General features: G+C 35.4%; 1 protein-coding gene across 7 annotated transcripts in view; it reads right to left on the minus strand.

The window, feature by feature from the left end:
• Nrg3 (neuregulin 3) overlaps positions 1-16,655 on the minus strand; it is a 1,183,895-nt gene that overhangs the window by 103,322 nt on the left and 1,063,918 nt on the right. The window lies entirely within an intron of this gene.

Below are 16,655 nucleotides of genomic sequence, written 5' to 3' on the forward strand. Positions count from 1 at the left end.
ACACACACACACACACACACACACACACACACACACACACACACACATGCATATGTATTCAGAGTGTGGGAAATGATTATGCCAATCTATACCTCTTTAGGTATGCACCGGGGATTCTGGCTCCTATTATCTTTTCACCTCTAAAAACAAAACCAAACAAAGCTTCTGAAATTGTATTTAATCAATAAACCAGATTGACGAATTTGAATGGAAGCTAACAAATCATGATCCCTGAGAACACAGGACTGTGTATATATTTCTTGTATGTGTGAATATGCAATCATAATTTTCTTTGTTGAGTCTTGATGTATATTTTGATGGATTTATCTGTGTTTATATTATTTGCTACAGGAAAAGTATCTTTTACTGAAAATTAAATAAAAACGCAACCAACATTATATCATTTCTCTTATACAACTGCTTTAAATTTTAAAGTTCTAATAATTATCTATAGACAATTTGAAGTAAGACTACCATCCTTAGGCAATGACAAGTTCTTGTTTCCTAATCTTTTTCTTGTCTTACTATGCTGATGATGAATTTCTAATGCATGGATAATAGGTCCTGTTACTGGTGCTGAAAATATATCCTCTAAGTTCTATCATCAAATTTAATATATATTACATTAAAAAATATTTCCCATGATAATAAAGAAGTTACCTTAGCTTTCAGTGCAAAATGTGTCATTTTTTTTTAAAATTATGTATACACAGTAGATTTACTAGATTTTTTTCTGCTATCAAAATGATAATTTTCCCTTATTTATCCTTGCTTATTTTTGTTTTATTTTCTTTTTGAGACAGTATTTCTAGGAATTTTATCTCTTAAAAAATCTTCCTTATTTAGAAAATAGTAAATATGCACAATTCTGGTTGTTATTGACTGAATATGTTCATTTATCTATATATTATAATTACTCATATTTTAAGCTATTTTCATGCATCTTCTGTTTCAATCTTTTTCTTCTTTTTCTATTGATTTCTATTTCTCTCTTTCCTACTTTTTTGATTTTAGATGAACTGAGAGAATTATATTTTTGTTCTTAGATATAAATTTGAATCAATATCTCTTAATTTCTTCAGAGTAAAGAAAAGGTTTAAATTTCAATTTTGTATATGGATGAAAAAATTCTTACAAAAAATCAAACTCTTAATTCTATCACTATTCAAAGTAGGAATACCTGACAAACAACTTGAGTTTGTTCCAGAATTGGGAAATTGTTTTAATACTTTAAAATCAACTTGTTTAATTCATTACATTAATAGACTTAAAGAGTGATGTCAGTAATTTCAGGAAATTCTTTCAATAGATTTTTATTTTTCAAATTGTTGCAAATTGTCACTAGAAAAGAATTTTCTTCTTCTAATTGTAGATATCTATATAGCTTTATGCATAAAGATAAAATGTTAAAAATTTCCTGAGACAAATTATGAAACAATGAATCCTAAGATGACTTTAAATGAGAATTATATATAAAATTCTCAAGTCAGTACAGATAAAAATTTAACAAAATTATTTAAATATTCAAGTGATAGGAATTTATAGGCATTCCAATCTACAGAAAAAATTATAAATATGGAAATTTGCTTGATAAAAACTCAATACATAAAAATCAATGGGATTTCTCTGTAGAACCACTAAGTAGAAAATGAAATTGAAAAATCAATATCATTTATAGCAGCATCAAAGAACTAAATGTCAAGAATAAATCTAACAAGGATGTCTGAGACCTCTAGGCAGAAAACTATAAAGTATCACAATACTGAGATAAATTAAGGATCTATAGGAACAAAAAGAAGCCAGCATCAGCATGTATTAGACAATATAGCATTTAAAGATTTATCAATACTTTTCAGACTCATTTGTAGTTTTAACATAATTTCAAAGAAGACTGAAATGAGCTCTATTTTCTCTTTTCAAAATAACTAGTTGTTTTTAAAGTTCATGTGGAAACAAACAAAGCAGGATAACCAGGATAGGCTATGCGTGGATGTAGGAAATTGGTTTACATAATGTGAAAACTACAGAAATAAGATATAAAAAGAAGTAAAAAAATTCCCAGACATGAAGACCATGAGTTCAAGGTCAATCTGAGCTTTTTAGCAAATTTCAGACCAATCTTGGTTACCCAGAGAGACCCTACCTCAAGAAACAAAACAAACAAACAAAATAAATAAATAAAACAGTAAACAAAAACAAACAAAACTAGCCTTTCTTGAAATCAGTAACAAAAACAGACAACCCATTACAAAAACAAGTAAGAATTATCAAAGATTATCAAAGAACAGGTTACCAAAATGTCAAATAATAGTGAGAGGCCCTCAGATTCTCATTGAGAAACAATTAAAAATAATAATAACTACTACATACAAAGTAGAATAGCAAAATATCGACAGAGGCCATGTCAGCCATGGATGCCTACAAAGCAACAAAAATTCATCAACATTTTGGGCAGGAACATAAATTAATTAAACTCTTCAGAAAAAGACATGATAAGCTGAGCAACCTTATTTAAGCACCCTAGTGATCCCAGAACTGGGGGAAGCAGAGGCAGGCAGATCTCTGTGAGTTCAAGGCCAGCATGGCCTATAGAAAGTCCAGGACAGCCAAGGCTACACAGAAAAACCCTGCTTCAAAACAAAGCAAGCAAACAAACAAAAAACAAAAACAAAAAAGAGAAATAAACTTTACCTGGAAGTTTAAAAATTACCTTGCTGGCCCTTTATTTTAATAAGTAACTTTCGTACTTTCTTAAATCTGCATAAAATAATTAACTTTTGCTGTAAAATGCTATGTATACTATGAACCTTTATTCTCTAAAATTGTATTGCTTAATACAGGTACATTAAATGACATCTGGAAATGTTAAAAAAAAAGAGAGAAATAAAGAAAGAACAAAAGATCAACAGTACATAAATATTACTAAAGCCTTTGCATTAATTATGAAACTACAGGATAAACTAATCTCATGGTCCCAAAATATTTCATAGAAATGAATACATACTTATATAATATGGCTACCAGGATGTTCAAGAAAGGATTATTTCTAATACTCTAAAAATATAATCAATCCAGATATCTATTAATAGCTAAAAGAGCAAATTATATTCATGTAACTAATATATTTATATAATGAATACATGTTCATAGCCACATATAACATATATATGTTTATATATTTATATTTAATATATAATAAATAGTATTAATTTATACTGTAGTATTCAAGTATAAAATGCTGAAGAAAATATCAAGCAGAGTTTTTATATTTATTATTGAGTTGTAATGTAGCTATATCAGTATAGATCTTTCAACAAATCCAGTAAACTCTCTCTTAATACAGATTCAGGAAGGAGAAATTGGCTTCTAACTTAGTAATCCTGTTTTGCTTAATACAGGTAACATGTATCCTAACCTGGCTTTGAATTATACAAAAAAAGTGGCACATTTGTATTTCTTTATTTTAATCTATATTCCATATGCCCATAATTAAAAATGTTTTTTTTTCTACACTGAATTTCTTTAAAAGAAAAGAAAAAAGAAACTGACTGGAATAGAGACTACCTATACTCCCTATATTTTTAACAAAACTTCCATAGCAATCAAAGGATTATGAGAATAGAGTCCATTAAATTAATTTAATAATGTTGGCTTCCTTAGCTACCTTTGGGTGGTAGACTGAAGACACGTGCTACCTCTGTTTATCTGCAGCAGCTCCTGGAAGGTTTTGATTGTAGAGGGTAGGACAAGTTTTACCAGTCGGATGCCTTAGAGGTAACGTACCATTGCCCAGTGACTACTACTATGTCTCACTGCTAACTCCATTTACTAACATACCCAAGGAGAGAATATGAGAACTCTGTAATGGTAAGGATAGATATTTTTGCTTTCTCAACTACATCTTTTTTTTTTTTTTACTTTTTTCTGTTGGAGGTATGGTGGGAATAGGTTGGTGTCTTAGTTACGGTTTCTATTGCTTGAAGAGACACCGTGGCCACGGCAACATTTATAAAGTAAAACATTTATTGGGGCTGGCTTACAGAGGTTTATTCCATTATCATCATGGTAATGAATACAGATAATGAATACATCTTCATATGCCATATATAACATATATATGTTCATATATTTACATTTGAGATATAATAAATAAGGTTAATTTGTACTGCAGTATTCAAGTATAAAATGCTGAATAAAAAGAGAACTATCCTGCAGAATTTTTGTATTTGTTTTGAGTTGTAATGTAGCTATATCAGTTTAGATGGAGGCATGCAGGCAGACATGCAGGGCTACTGGAAGAGGATCCAAGAGTTCTACATCTGGATCAGCAGGCAGCAGGAAGAGAGAGATACTGGGCCTGGCTTGAACAACTAAAGCAAGGAGACCTGCTCTCGCTGACAGACTTTTTTTAAAAAGACAACACCTACTTTAACAAGGTCATACCACCTGATAATGCTACTTTCTATGAGCGTAGTAGGACCATTTTAATTCAAAACAACACAGTTAGCTAGTAGAATTTTCATTTATGGCACAGATTCTGTGAATTAGGATTGTTCCTTTAAATATTGACCATTCTGACTTTTGAGTTTCCATGAACTCTATGCAAACAACTTTCTAAAATAAATGCTGTATCTCAGAACCCCAAAAGCATTTCAGAATTACCACAAACTTAATTTCTGATTGAACCATTTTATTTGTTGATGAATGCTTGCTAAACACCAAATAATGAAGGAAGGGATTATTTCCTTCATGACTCAGGCACTGAAAGCTTGGTCCATTGTGGAGGGGAACTTGTGAGGCTGCACCTTGAGGCAACTAGCCACAATACTGTAATAGCAGGAAAGCAGAAAGCAGTGAATGCAGGTCCTCAGCTAGCTTTTCTCCTCTTTATTAAATATGAGGCCTCTGGTGCTGTCCATCCTCAGGGCAGTTCCTTTCTCATGGAACCCAGACTAGAACCACTCTTACTGTCATACTCAAAGATTTATCTCCCAGCTTCTTGCAGAACCTGTCAAGTTGATAAGCAGCCTTTCTAAAGCCTCCCTGCAAGGACCTTGCCACTCCCACAGAGGCAGCCTTACATCCCTAACTGAGTTCTAGATCCCAGGATCACCCAGTCTAAAACTCAGTGTAGAGCTATCAACAAATCCAGTGAACTCTTCCTTAAAAAATAGATGTGAATTCTGACTACAAATGACCTCTTTTATGCCTTTAGATCTTTGCAACAGACACTCTCAATGCATATACACACACAGCTACATTTTTTTCCCTTTCTCTTCATTTTAACTATTCTTGATTATAATGAAAAGGACATCAGCCTTAGGACACTTATTATTTTATTTCCTTCCAGGCTTCCAAAAGATCTCTATTTCATATAAGCAAATTCTTTACTACCAACTCTCATGGTCTACCTGATCTGCCTGCTCTATTTTCTGTGCTCTCCTAGCCTGGAACTGTTTGGTTGTTGTTTGTTTGCTTGTTTGCTTTTCCTACCACCTGTGGCTACAGGACCTTCCAGGGAGGCAGTTTTTGTAAGTCTTCACCTATGTAACAGTTTTCTTTTTTTGTTTTTTAATTTTTATTAATTACAGTTTATTCACTTTGTTTTTTTTTTTAATTTTATTTTTCTTATTAGTTACATTTGTTAACTCTGTGTCCCAGCTGTATCCCACTCCCTCATTCCCTCCCCAACCCCACACTCCCTCCCTGGTTTTTTCCCTGCCCCTTTCCAAGTCCACTGATAGGGGAGGACCTCCTCTTCTTTCATTTGGCCCTGTTTTATCAGGTAACTTCAGGGTTGGCTGCAAAGTTCTCCTCTGTGGCCTAACAGGACTGCTCCTCCCCTGGGGGGGGGGGGGAGGTCAAAGAGCCTGCCCTTGAGATCCTGTTAGAAATAGTCCTTGTTCCTCTTACTTTGGAAAAATACTTGGTTACTGAGCTACCACGGGCCACATCCGAGCAGAAGTTCTAAGTTATATCCATAGATGGTCCTTGGTTGAGTGTCAGTCTCAGAAAAGACCCTGTGCCCAGATATGTTTGGTCCTTGTAGAGCTCCTATCCTTTCCATATCATACTAACTCCCCTTCTTTCATATGATTCCCTGTACTCTGCCGAGGGTTTGGTTATGAGTCTTAGTGTCTGCTTTGAAACACTGCTAGGTAGAGTCTTTCAGATGCCTTTTGCAGTATACTCCTGTCATAGGTTCAATGTGCATCCCATTTGTCTTTCTAAATGAAGATTGATCATCTTCGCCCATGTCCGCTTTCTTTTTTTTTTTTATTTAACTTTCATTAATTACACTTTATTCATTTTGTATCCCCCCATAAGCCCTCCCTCCTCCCCTCCCGGTCCCACCCTCCCCCCTCCTTTCTGCATGCATGCCCCTCCCCTTGTCCACTGATTGGGGAGGTCCTCCTCTTTCTTGATTATCTTCTTTAGGTGTGTAGATTTCATTATGTTTATCACATCTCGTAGGTCTATATAAGCGAATATATACCATATTTGTATTTCTCCTTCTGGGATACTTCACTCAGAATGATCTTTTCTAGATCCCACCATTTGCCTGCAAATTTCATGATTTCCTCATTTTGGATTGCTGAGTAGTATTCCATTGTGTAAAAATACCACAATTTCTGTATCCACTCCTTCGTTGATGGACATCTGGGTTGTTTCCAGGTTCTGGCTATTACAAATAAAGCTGCAACAAACATGGTTGAGCAAATGTCCTTGTTGTGTACTTGAGCAAATTTTGGGTATATACCTAGGAGTGGTATAGCTGGGTCTTGAGGTAGCACTACTCCTAATTGTCTGAGAAAGTGCCAGATTGACTTCCAAAGTGGTTGTACCAGTTTACATTCCCACCAGCAATGGAGGAGGTTTCCCCTTTCACCACAACCTCTCCAGCATGTGTTGTCACTTGAGTTTTTGATCTTGGCCATTCTGATGGGTGTAAGATGAGATCTCAGGGTCGTTTTGATTTGCATTTCCCTAATGGCTAATGAGGTTGAGCATTTCTTTAAGTGTTTCTCTGTCATTCAATGTTCCTCTATCAAGAATTCTCTGTTTAGTTCCGTTCCCCATTTTTTAATTGGATTACTTGGTTTGTTGCTTTTCTGCCTCTTTAGTTCTTTATATATACTAGATATTAGCCCTCTGTCGGATAAAGGGTTGGTGAAGATTCTTTTCAAGTTTGTATGCAGTCGTTTTGTTTTGATGACTGTGTCTTATGCTTTACAGAAGCTTTTCAGTTTCATGAGGTCTCATTTATTGATTGTTGCTCTTAGAGCCTGTGCTGTTGGTGTTCTATTCAGGAAGTTGTCTCCTGTGCCAATGAGTTCTAGGCTGTTCCCCACTTTTTTTTCCAACTGATTTAGAGTATCTGGTTTTATGTTGAAGTCCTTGATCCACTTTGACTTTAGTTTTGTGCAGGGTGATAAATATGGATCTATTTTCATTTTTCTGCATGTAGACTTCCAGTTGGACCAGCACCATTTGTTGAAGATTCTGTCTTTTTTCCATTGAATGGATTTGGCTTCTTTGTCAAATATCGAGTATTCATAGGTGTGTGGGTTTATTTCTGGGTCTTCTATGCGGTTCCATTGATCCTCCTTTCTGTTTCTATGCCAATACCATGCAGTTTTTATTACTGTTGCCCTGTAGTACAGCTTGAGATCGGGGATGGAGATACCTCCAGATGATCTGTTGTTGTACAGGATTATTTTGGAGATTCTGGGTTTTTTGTTTCTCCATATGAAGCTGAGAATCTTTTTTTCAAGGTCTGTAAAGAATTGAGTTGGTATTTTGATGGGAATTGCATTGAATCTGTAGATTGCTTTTGGCAGGATGGCCATTTTCACAATGTTAATCCTACCAATCCATGAGCATGGGACATCTTTCCATCTTCTGATATCTTCTTCGATTTCTTTCTTCAGAGACTTGAAGTTTTTCTCAAACAGGTCTTTCACTTGCTTGGTTAGAGTCACACCAAGGTACTTTATGTTATTAGTGGCTATTGTGAAGGGTGTTGTTTCCCTAATTTCTTTCTCAGCCTTTTTGTCTTTGCTATACAGGAGGGCTTCTGATTTTTTTGAGTTGATTTTATATCCTGCCATTTTGCTGAAGGTGTTTATCAGCTGGAGGAGTTCTCTGGTTGAATTTTTGGGGTCGCTCATGTATACTATTATATCATCTGCAAATAGTGACACTTTGACCTCTTCCTTTCCGATTTGTATCCCCTTGATCTCCTTTAGTTGTCTTATTGCTCTGGCTAGGACTTCAAGTACTATGTTGAAGAGATATGGAGAGAGTGGGCAGCCTTGTCTTCTCCCTGATTTCAGTGGGATTGATTTAAGTTTCTCTCCATTGAGTTTGATGTTGGCTATACTCTTGGTGTATATTGCCTTTACTATCTTTAGGTATGTGCCTTGTATCCCTGATCTCTCCAAGACTTTAAACATGAATGGGTGTTGGACTTTGTCAAATGCTTTTTCGGCATCTAAGGAGATGATCATGTGATTTTTATCCTTCAGTTTGTTTATGTGGTGGATTACATTGATGGATTTCCATATGTTGAACCACCCTTGCATGCCTGGGATGAAGCCTACTTGGTAGTGGTGGATGATATCTTGGATATGTTCTTGGATTCGGTTTGCAAGTATTTTATTGAGTATTTTTGCATCAATGTTCATAAGAGAGATAGGTCTGAAGTTCTCTTTTTTTGTTGGGTCTTTGTGTGGTTTAGGTATTAAGGTGACTGTGGCTTCATAGAATGAGTTTGGTAGTGTTCCTTCTGTTTTTACTTTGTGGAATAGTTTGAGGAGAATTGGTGTTAGCACTTCTTTGAATGTCTTGTATAAGTCTGTGCTGAAGCCATCTGGCCCAGGGCTTTTTTTGGAGGGGAGACTGTTAATGACTGCTTCAATTTCCTTGGGAGATATAGGGCTATTCAGTCTTTCTACCTGATCTTGACTTAATTTTGGTAGATGGAATCTGTCAAGAAAATTACCTATTTCATTTAGATTTTCAAATTTTGTGACATATAGGTTTTTGTAGTATGACCTAATAATTGTTTGGATTTCCTCAGTGTCTGTAGTTATGTCCCCATTTTCATTTCTGATTTTGCTGATTTGGATAGTTTCTCTCCGCTTTTTAGTTAGTTTGGCTAAGGGTTTGTCTATCTTGTTGATTTTCTCAAAGAACCAGCTTTTTGTTTCATTGATTCTTTGAATAGTTTTATTTGTTTCTAATTGATTGATTTCAGCCCCGAGTTTCATTATTTCTGCCGTCTGCTCTTCTTGGGTGTATCTTCTTTTTTTTTTTCTAGGGTTTTCACTTGGGCCATTGTTTGTATGTGATGTTACAAATTTCTTCTTGCAGGCACTTAGTGCTACAAATTTTTCTCTGAGCACTGCTTTCAATGTGTCTCATAAATTTGGGTATGTTGTGCCTTCATTTTCATTGAATTCTAGGAAGTCTTTAATTTCTTTCTTTATTTCTTCCTTAACCCAGCTGTCATTGAGTAGTAAGTTGTTCAGTTTCCATGTGCGTGTCGGCTTTTGTTGTTTCTGTTGTTGTTGATGTCCAGCTTTAGTCCATGGTGGTCAGATAGTATACAAGGGATTATTTCAATCCTTTTGTATCTGTTGAGACTTGCTTTGTGACCCACTATATGGTCTATTTTGGAGAAGGTTCCATGTGGTGCTGAAAAGAAGGTGTACTCTTTTGAGTTTGGGTGAAAAGATCTGTAGACGTCTATTAGGTCCATTTGATTTAGGGAGTCTGTGAGTGCTTTTATTTCCCTATTTGGTGTCTGTCTAGTTGATCTGTCCCTTGATGAGAGTGGGGTGTTGAAGTCTCCCACTATTAAGGTATTAGGATCAATGTATGATTTAAGCTTTAATAATGTTTCATTTATGAATGTAGGTGCTCTTGTATTTGGGGCATAGATATTCAAGATTGTGATATCCTCTTGGTGGATTTTTCCTTTGATAAGAATATAGTGGCCCTCCTTATCTTTTTTGATTAACATTGGATGAAAGTCTATTTTATTAGATATTAGGATGTCTACTCCAGCTTGTTTTCTGGAACCATTTGCTCTAAAAACGTTTTTCCAGCTCTTTACTCTGAGGTAGTGTTTATCTTTGTTGCAGAGGTGTGTTTCTTGGATGCAAGAGAATGTTGGATCTTGTTTTCGCAACCATTCTGTTAGCCTGTGTCTTTTTATTGGTGAGTTGAGTCCATTGATATTGATAGATAATACTGACCAATGCATGTTAGTTCCTTTTGTAATGGAGTCAGTGATCTTACCCTGTTTCTTTGCTTGTTTTCTTTTCATTTTTGTTGAGATATTATCTGTATGCCCGGTTTTCTTGGGTGAAGTTGTTCTTTAAGTCACCCATACACCTGTAACTTGGGCCTTACCTATACATTTTTCTATGTAAACCTAAGAAACTCACTGGTCCATCAAGCTTTACTTTGGTGGAATTTTTATTTTCCTTTGTCATTGCTATAGAAACTGGGGTGAGGACACAGTTGCTCATGTCTCTCCATGAAGACTTAACAAATTACTTCCCCAGGCTCCTTTTATACAATAAAAACAAAGTCCTGCCGGCACACCTCTTTCAGAGTGAAGCCACATTTCACATTTTTATCTTCTTTGTATCTGTCTCTTTATCTATAATGTTAACTGTAGAGGAGCAAAATCTTTCTCTTTAATTATTCACATCTTCCTTACCTATATAGTGAGTAAAGTCTTGTTAAATAAATCGATGAATAACCATTTATCAAAATATGTCATGCTGACAATATCCCAAGGGTTATTTTTCCATATAAATAGAATTTTGAAACAGAAAGGTTTGAGAAATTTGCAAATAACATTTTCCACTTAGAGTGCCAAAAAATACATTTTCTCAGCAACAGAGATAAGTAATTCATACAACTTAAAAACAAATATTTAATTTTATTTACCCTGGATAATATATATTTTATCATAGAGTTCTGGTATGTGAATTTATCTATTTATCTATTTATTTATTTATTTATTTATTTATTTATTTATTTATTTATTTATTTTCAATTATGGTTCATATGTGAATATATGCAAAGTAATAATATTAGTAAGAGGATACTTATATCAGGAAAATGCTATTTGCGGATATAAATTGGATTCATTACCATGTTCAATTTTATTGAAGCAGGCTCTGCTTTCCATAATATGTAAATAATTGGTTCTATTTGCAAAAAAAGAGCAAAAACTAATTATGATAAATAGTCTCAATTTTGTATGCTATGATTCCATGCTATGTTCTTATTTTTTTCAAAATTGTAGATTTATAATTGGAATCAAACAATTTAAACAAAGATAAAATATACAGTATTCAAAAATCTATCGATAATTTGACCTGACTTTGCAAATCCCAGTTGAGCAGTAACGAGGAAAACTTAAGTTCTACTTCTCTACTTCTGTCTCTACTGAAAATTACTTGGACATAAATTATGATTATTTTGAGCTTGCCTACACAAGGTTTGAATGTTTTACACACAAGAATATGTTTATTAATCCCATATGCTCACTTTTTCACATAGTCCAGTTTCCTCATTTGTGAAATGGGGGCAATATTTCAGAGAATCTGAGTGATTTCTTGCACCCTGACTACTGCACCGTAGTTGCTGAGAAAACACTGGTCCCTCCACCTTTAAGTATATCTTTCAGTACAATGGCATTTGGCATTACAAAACAAGCTGTGAATGTAAACTATACAAAGGAAACTAACATGAATCTATTGTAATTTATATATGCCAAGCTTTCATTCACATTTTCCCCATTACCTGACAGCAAATTGCAAAACAAAACCTTTACTTGTCGCTCAATTATTACTGCTGATTCTTGAAATTTATTCTGTACATCAGGGATTGGAAAACTTAATTCTGAGCCAAGTCCTAATTTATCATAAACTCTTTGAACCATATTTATACCTTATTTTAATTTTTTCATATGAAGAAAATTCAAATGTCATCTACGTAAGAGTAGAAAAATACTTTCAAAGTACTAAGAGTCAAGGTATGCAAAGCCATTAGAAGTTCATTATAGATAGAAGTTTAGTTACCCCAAAACATTTAACAGCATACTGCTACTTCCTTATGTCTGAGCTGTATTTGAGGGACACAGATAGAATCAGCACAGATGGAATGATCAAAGACTCCTGAAAATGGCAACACATTAATACCATCCAGGAGTGGTAACTACTCTCTCTCCAGCTATATCACATTGCAGCCAGGTCAGAAATATGGATAATATAGTCTCTGACATTTCTGAGAGTTAAAACTTGTTTTTAAACTAAAGTAACTTTGTTTATTAGATACAAAGACATCATCAACCATGAATACTAGCTGGACAGGACCATCAGAAAAATATTATATCTATTTTTATAGTTTGCATCTTACCACTGATCCTCAAACACCCTAGTAGGTGGTGGCTCAGCATTTAGGACTGGCTTAATGGGTAGCTTTTAGGTTATTGGAGGAATGTTGCCTTTGCAGGCAGATAGTTTTTTCCCTGACTGGCCATCAGAGGAGAATTTTTCCTTCTTATTTGCTCCTGCCATGAACTGCTACTCTGTCACAGAGATGTGCAATGGAGCCAACGGGTCGTAGACCGAAACCTTCAAAACTGTGAGGCAGAATAAATCTTTGTTCTTTGTAAGATGACTCTTGCAGTTACATGGTGTAGTAATGGGAACTTGACATTTTTTTATGTATCTAAATGCATATAACATTGTCTATAAAGAATTAGGATTTGAGTCAGCTGCCATTTAACATAAAAAAGCACTGAGAAGACATGTGTGTGAGGGTCAACTTGGGATCCCTATCACCTATGTGTAAAGCTTGTCATGAGGGCACGCGCTTAAAATCCCAACAGTAGAAAAGCAGAGACAGATGAATAGATGGGACTTTCCGGCTCATGAGCCAAGACATATCAGCATAAGAACGTTTCTCCAAAAATACATACACACATACAAACATACATACATATATGTAGAAAACATTAGAGAAAAAGACTCAACATTGACTTCTGGGTACGATATGCATTAGTTGAATAAGTCAGTTGAAAAAAAATAAAATGATAGATTTGAAACAGTCTGCATTTGGTGGAAAGAACATAATGCTCAAGAAAGGTTTTTAATCATCAATAATATATTCCTCTTCCTCTAAAAGGAGTTTGATGTTCATGTGTTTGAAAGATGTCACTGAAGAGACTGGAAGTCCAAGACAAAGAATAAATAAATAAATAAATGAATAAATGAATAAATAAATAAATAAATAAATAAATAAATAGATAAATAACATGCAAAGTTTTGACCATACATAAAAAGACACATATTAATAACAATAAAAGTAATCAATTTATCTATAAAATGATGTTGAAACTAATGGAATAAGTCCAATTTATTCCATGAAACATGAGTCTGCTAGAGAAATTCAGCCTAGCAAGGTTTGCATGGTAATTGTGTGTGTGTATTATCCTGAGTTACCTCACTCAGGATAACCTCATTACTATAACATTTTTATTGATACCATTTCTTTCCTTTTTAATTTTTTTTACAATTTATGTATTTCATATGCCTATGTAATACCCTCCCTCATTTCCTGGTGGTCCCACTCTTCACTCAGTCCCTTCCCCCTATTCACTTCACTTAGTCCACTGAAAGGGAGAATTCTCCTCCCTGCCTCTGATCCTAGCTTATCAAGTCTCTTCTTCCTCTGTGGCCCAGAAAGGCAACACCACCAGGGGGAAGTGATCAAAGAGCAGGCAACTTAGTTCATGTTCCCCTTACTTGGAAACCAACATGGAGACCGAGTGCCTATGGGCTACATCTGGGTAGGGGTAGCTAGGTCTTCTCTATGCATGGTCCTTGGTGCATTAGTCTCTATCGTCACCTCGCCCCTTGCACAGTTTTTATTGTTGTTGGTCTCCCTGTGGAGTTCCTGTCCCCTCCGGGTCCTTCTATACTCCCTTCTTCCTTAAGACTACCTGTGTTATGCCCAAAGTTTAGCTGTGAGGCGCTGCATCTGCTTCGATCCCCTGTTAGGTGGAGCCTGTCAGAAGAAATCTATGGTAGAATCCTGTCCTGTTTCCTCTCATTCATCGCTTCTGGTGTCTAGCCTGTTTGCCATTCTAAATGAGAATTAAGCAACCTAGCTAGGGTCCTCCTTGTTGTTTAGCTTCTTTAGGTCTGTAGATTTTAGTATGTTTATCCTATATTATATGGTAATATCCACTTATAATTGAGTATACAATTTGTGTCTTTCTGCTTCTGAGTTACCTCACTCAGGACAATCTTTTCTAGTTCTATCCATTTGCCTGAAATTTTCATGATTTCCTTGTTTTTCATTGTTGTGTAGTTTTCCATTGTGTGAATGTGCCAAAAATTCTGTATCCATTCTTCAGTTGAGGAGCATCTAGGTTGTTTCCAGCTTCTGGCTGTTATTAATAAAGCTGCTATGAACATGGTTGAGCATGTTGTATATTCTTGTTGTATAATTGAGCATATTTTAGATATACCAAATATTGAGGATATTTTGGATATATGCCCAGAAGTGGTACAACTAAATTTTGAGGTAGCACTATTCCCAATTTTCTGAGAAAACACCAGATTGACTTCCAAAATGGCTATACATGTTTTCACTCCCATCAGCAATGGAGGAGGGTTCCAGTTTCTCCAAATCCTCTCCAGTATGTATTCTCACTTGAGTTTTTGATCTTAGCCATTCTGATGGGTATAAGAAGGAATCTCAGATTCATTTTAATTTGCATCACCCTGATGACTAAGGACGTTGAGCATTTCTTTGAGTGTTTCTCTGCCAGTCGATATTGCTCTGTTGAGAATTCTTTGTTTAGCTCTGTAGACCATTTTTTTTTAATTCTATTATTTTGTTTGTGGGTGTTTTATTTCTTGAGTTCTTTATGTATTCTGGATATTAACCCTCTATCTGATGTAGGAGTGGTAAAGATCTTTTCCCAGTCTGTATGCTGTCATTTTGTTCAGTTGACAATGTCCGTTGCCTTACATAAGCCTTTCAGTTTCATGAGGTCCCATTTATTAATTGTTGGTCTTAGAGCCTGTGCTGTTGGTGTTCTGTTTAGGTAGTTGTCTCCTGTGCCAAAGAGTTCAAGGCTCTTGTCCACTTTTTCTTCTAATAGATTTAGTGTGTCTGGTTTTATATTGAGGCTGTTCATCCACTTGGACTCTAATTTTGTTTAGGGTGATAAATATAGTTCTATTTGCATTTTCCTACATGTGACCATCCAGTTAGACCAGTACCATTTGTTGAAGATGCTATCTTTTCCCCATTGGATGATTTTGGCTTCTTTGTGAAAAATCAGGTGCCCCTAGTTGTGTGGGTTTATTTCTGGGTCTTTGATTGTATTCCATTGATCCACCAGTCTGTTTCTTTGCCAGTACCATGGCATTTTTACTACTGTTGTTCTACAGTTCAGCTTGAAATCAGGGATGGAGATACCTCCTGAAGATATTTTCATCATACAGTATTGTTTTAGCTATCCTGTTTCTCTCTCTCTCTCTCTCTCTCTCTCTCTCTCTCTCTCTCTCTCTTTGGTTTTGTTTTGCTTTTTTCATATGAAGTTGAGAATTGCTCTTTCAATAGCTGTAAATTATTCTGTTGGCATTTTGATGGAAATTGCATTGAATTTGTAGATTGCTTTTGGTAGGATGGCTATATTAATCCTCCTGAGCCATGAGCATGGGAGATCATTCCATCCTCTGATATCTTCTTCAATTTCTTTCTTCAGAGGCTTGAAGATTCTTACATACAAGTCTTTCACTTGCTTAGTTAGAGTTACACCAAAATACTTTCTTTTTTTTTTTTTCTTCTTTTTGTGAAGAATGTTGGTTCCCTAATTTTTTTCTCAGCCTATTTTTATTTTGTATACAGAAGGGCTACTGATTTTTTTAGCTCATTTTGTATCCAGCCACTTTGCTGATGGTGTTTATCAGTTGTAGGAGTTCTCTGGCAGAATGTATACTACCATATCATCTGCAAATAATGATATTTCGAGTTCTTCCTTTCAGATTTGTATCCCGTTGATCTCCTTTAGTTGTCTTAATGCTTTAGCTAAAATTTTAAGTACTATGTTGAAGAGATACAGAGAGAATGGGCATCTTTGCCTTGTAGCTGATCAGTGGAATTGATTTAAGGTTCTCTTCATTTAGTTTGATTTTGGATATAGGCTTGATGTATACTGCCTTTACTAAGTTTAGATCTCTCCAAGACTTTATTTTTTAATTTTTATTGATTTATTATTTATTATAATTTATTCACTTTGTATCTCTGCTGCAGCCCCTGCTCTCATATCCTTCCAGCCCTACCATCCCTCCCTCTTCTTCCTCAGTGTCCCTTTCCTAGTCTACTGAAATGGGAGGCTCTCCTCCCCTGACCCTAGTCTATCAGGTTTCATCAGGATGGCTGCATCCTCTTCCTCTGTGGCCTTGGAAGGCTGCCACACCACAGAGGAATGTGATCAAAGAGCCAGCCACTGAATCAATATCAGAGACAGCCCACGATCCCCTTTACTAGATAAGTTGCCTATAGTCTACTTCTGATCAGGGAATCTATGTCCTCTCCAGACTTAGACCCTG

This window comes from Psammomys obesus, unplaced genomic scaffold (genome assembly GCF_907164565.1).
Source record: "Psammomys obesus unplaced genomic scaffold, mPsaObe1.curated_primary_1811, whole genome shotgun sequence".
Lineage (NCBI taxonomy): Eukaryota > Metazoa > Chordata > Mammalia > Rodentia > Muridae > Psammomys > Psammomys obesus.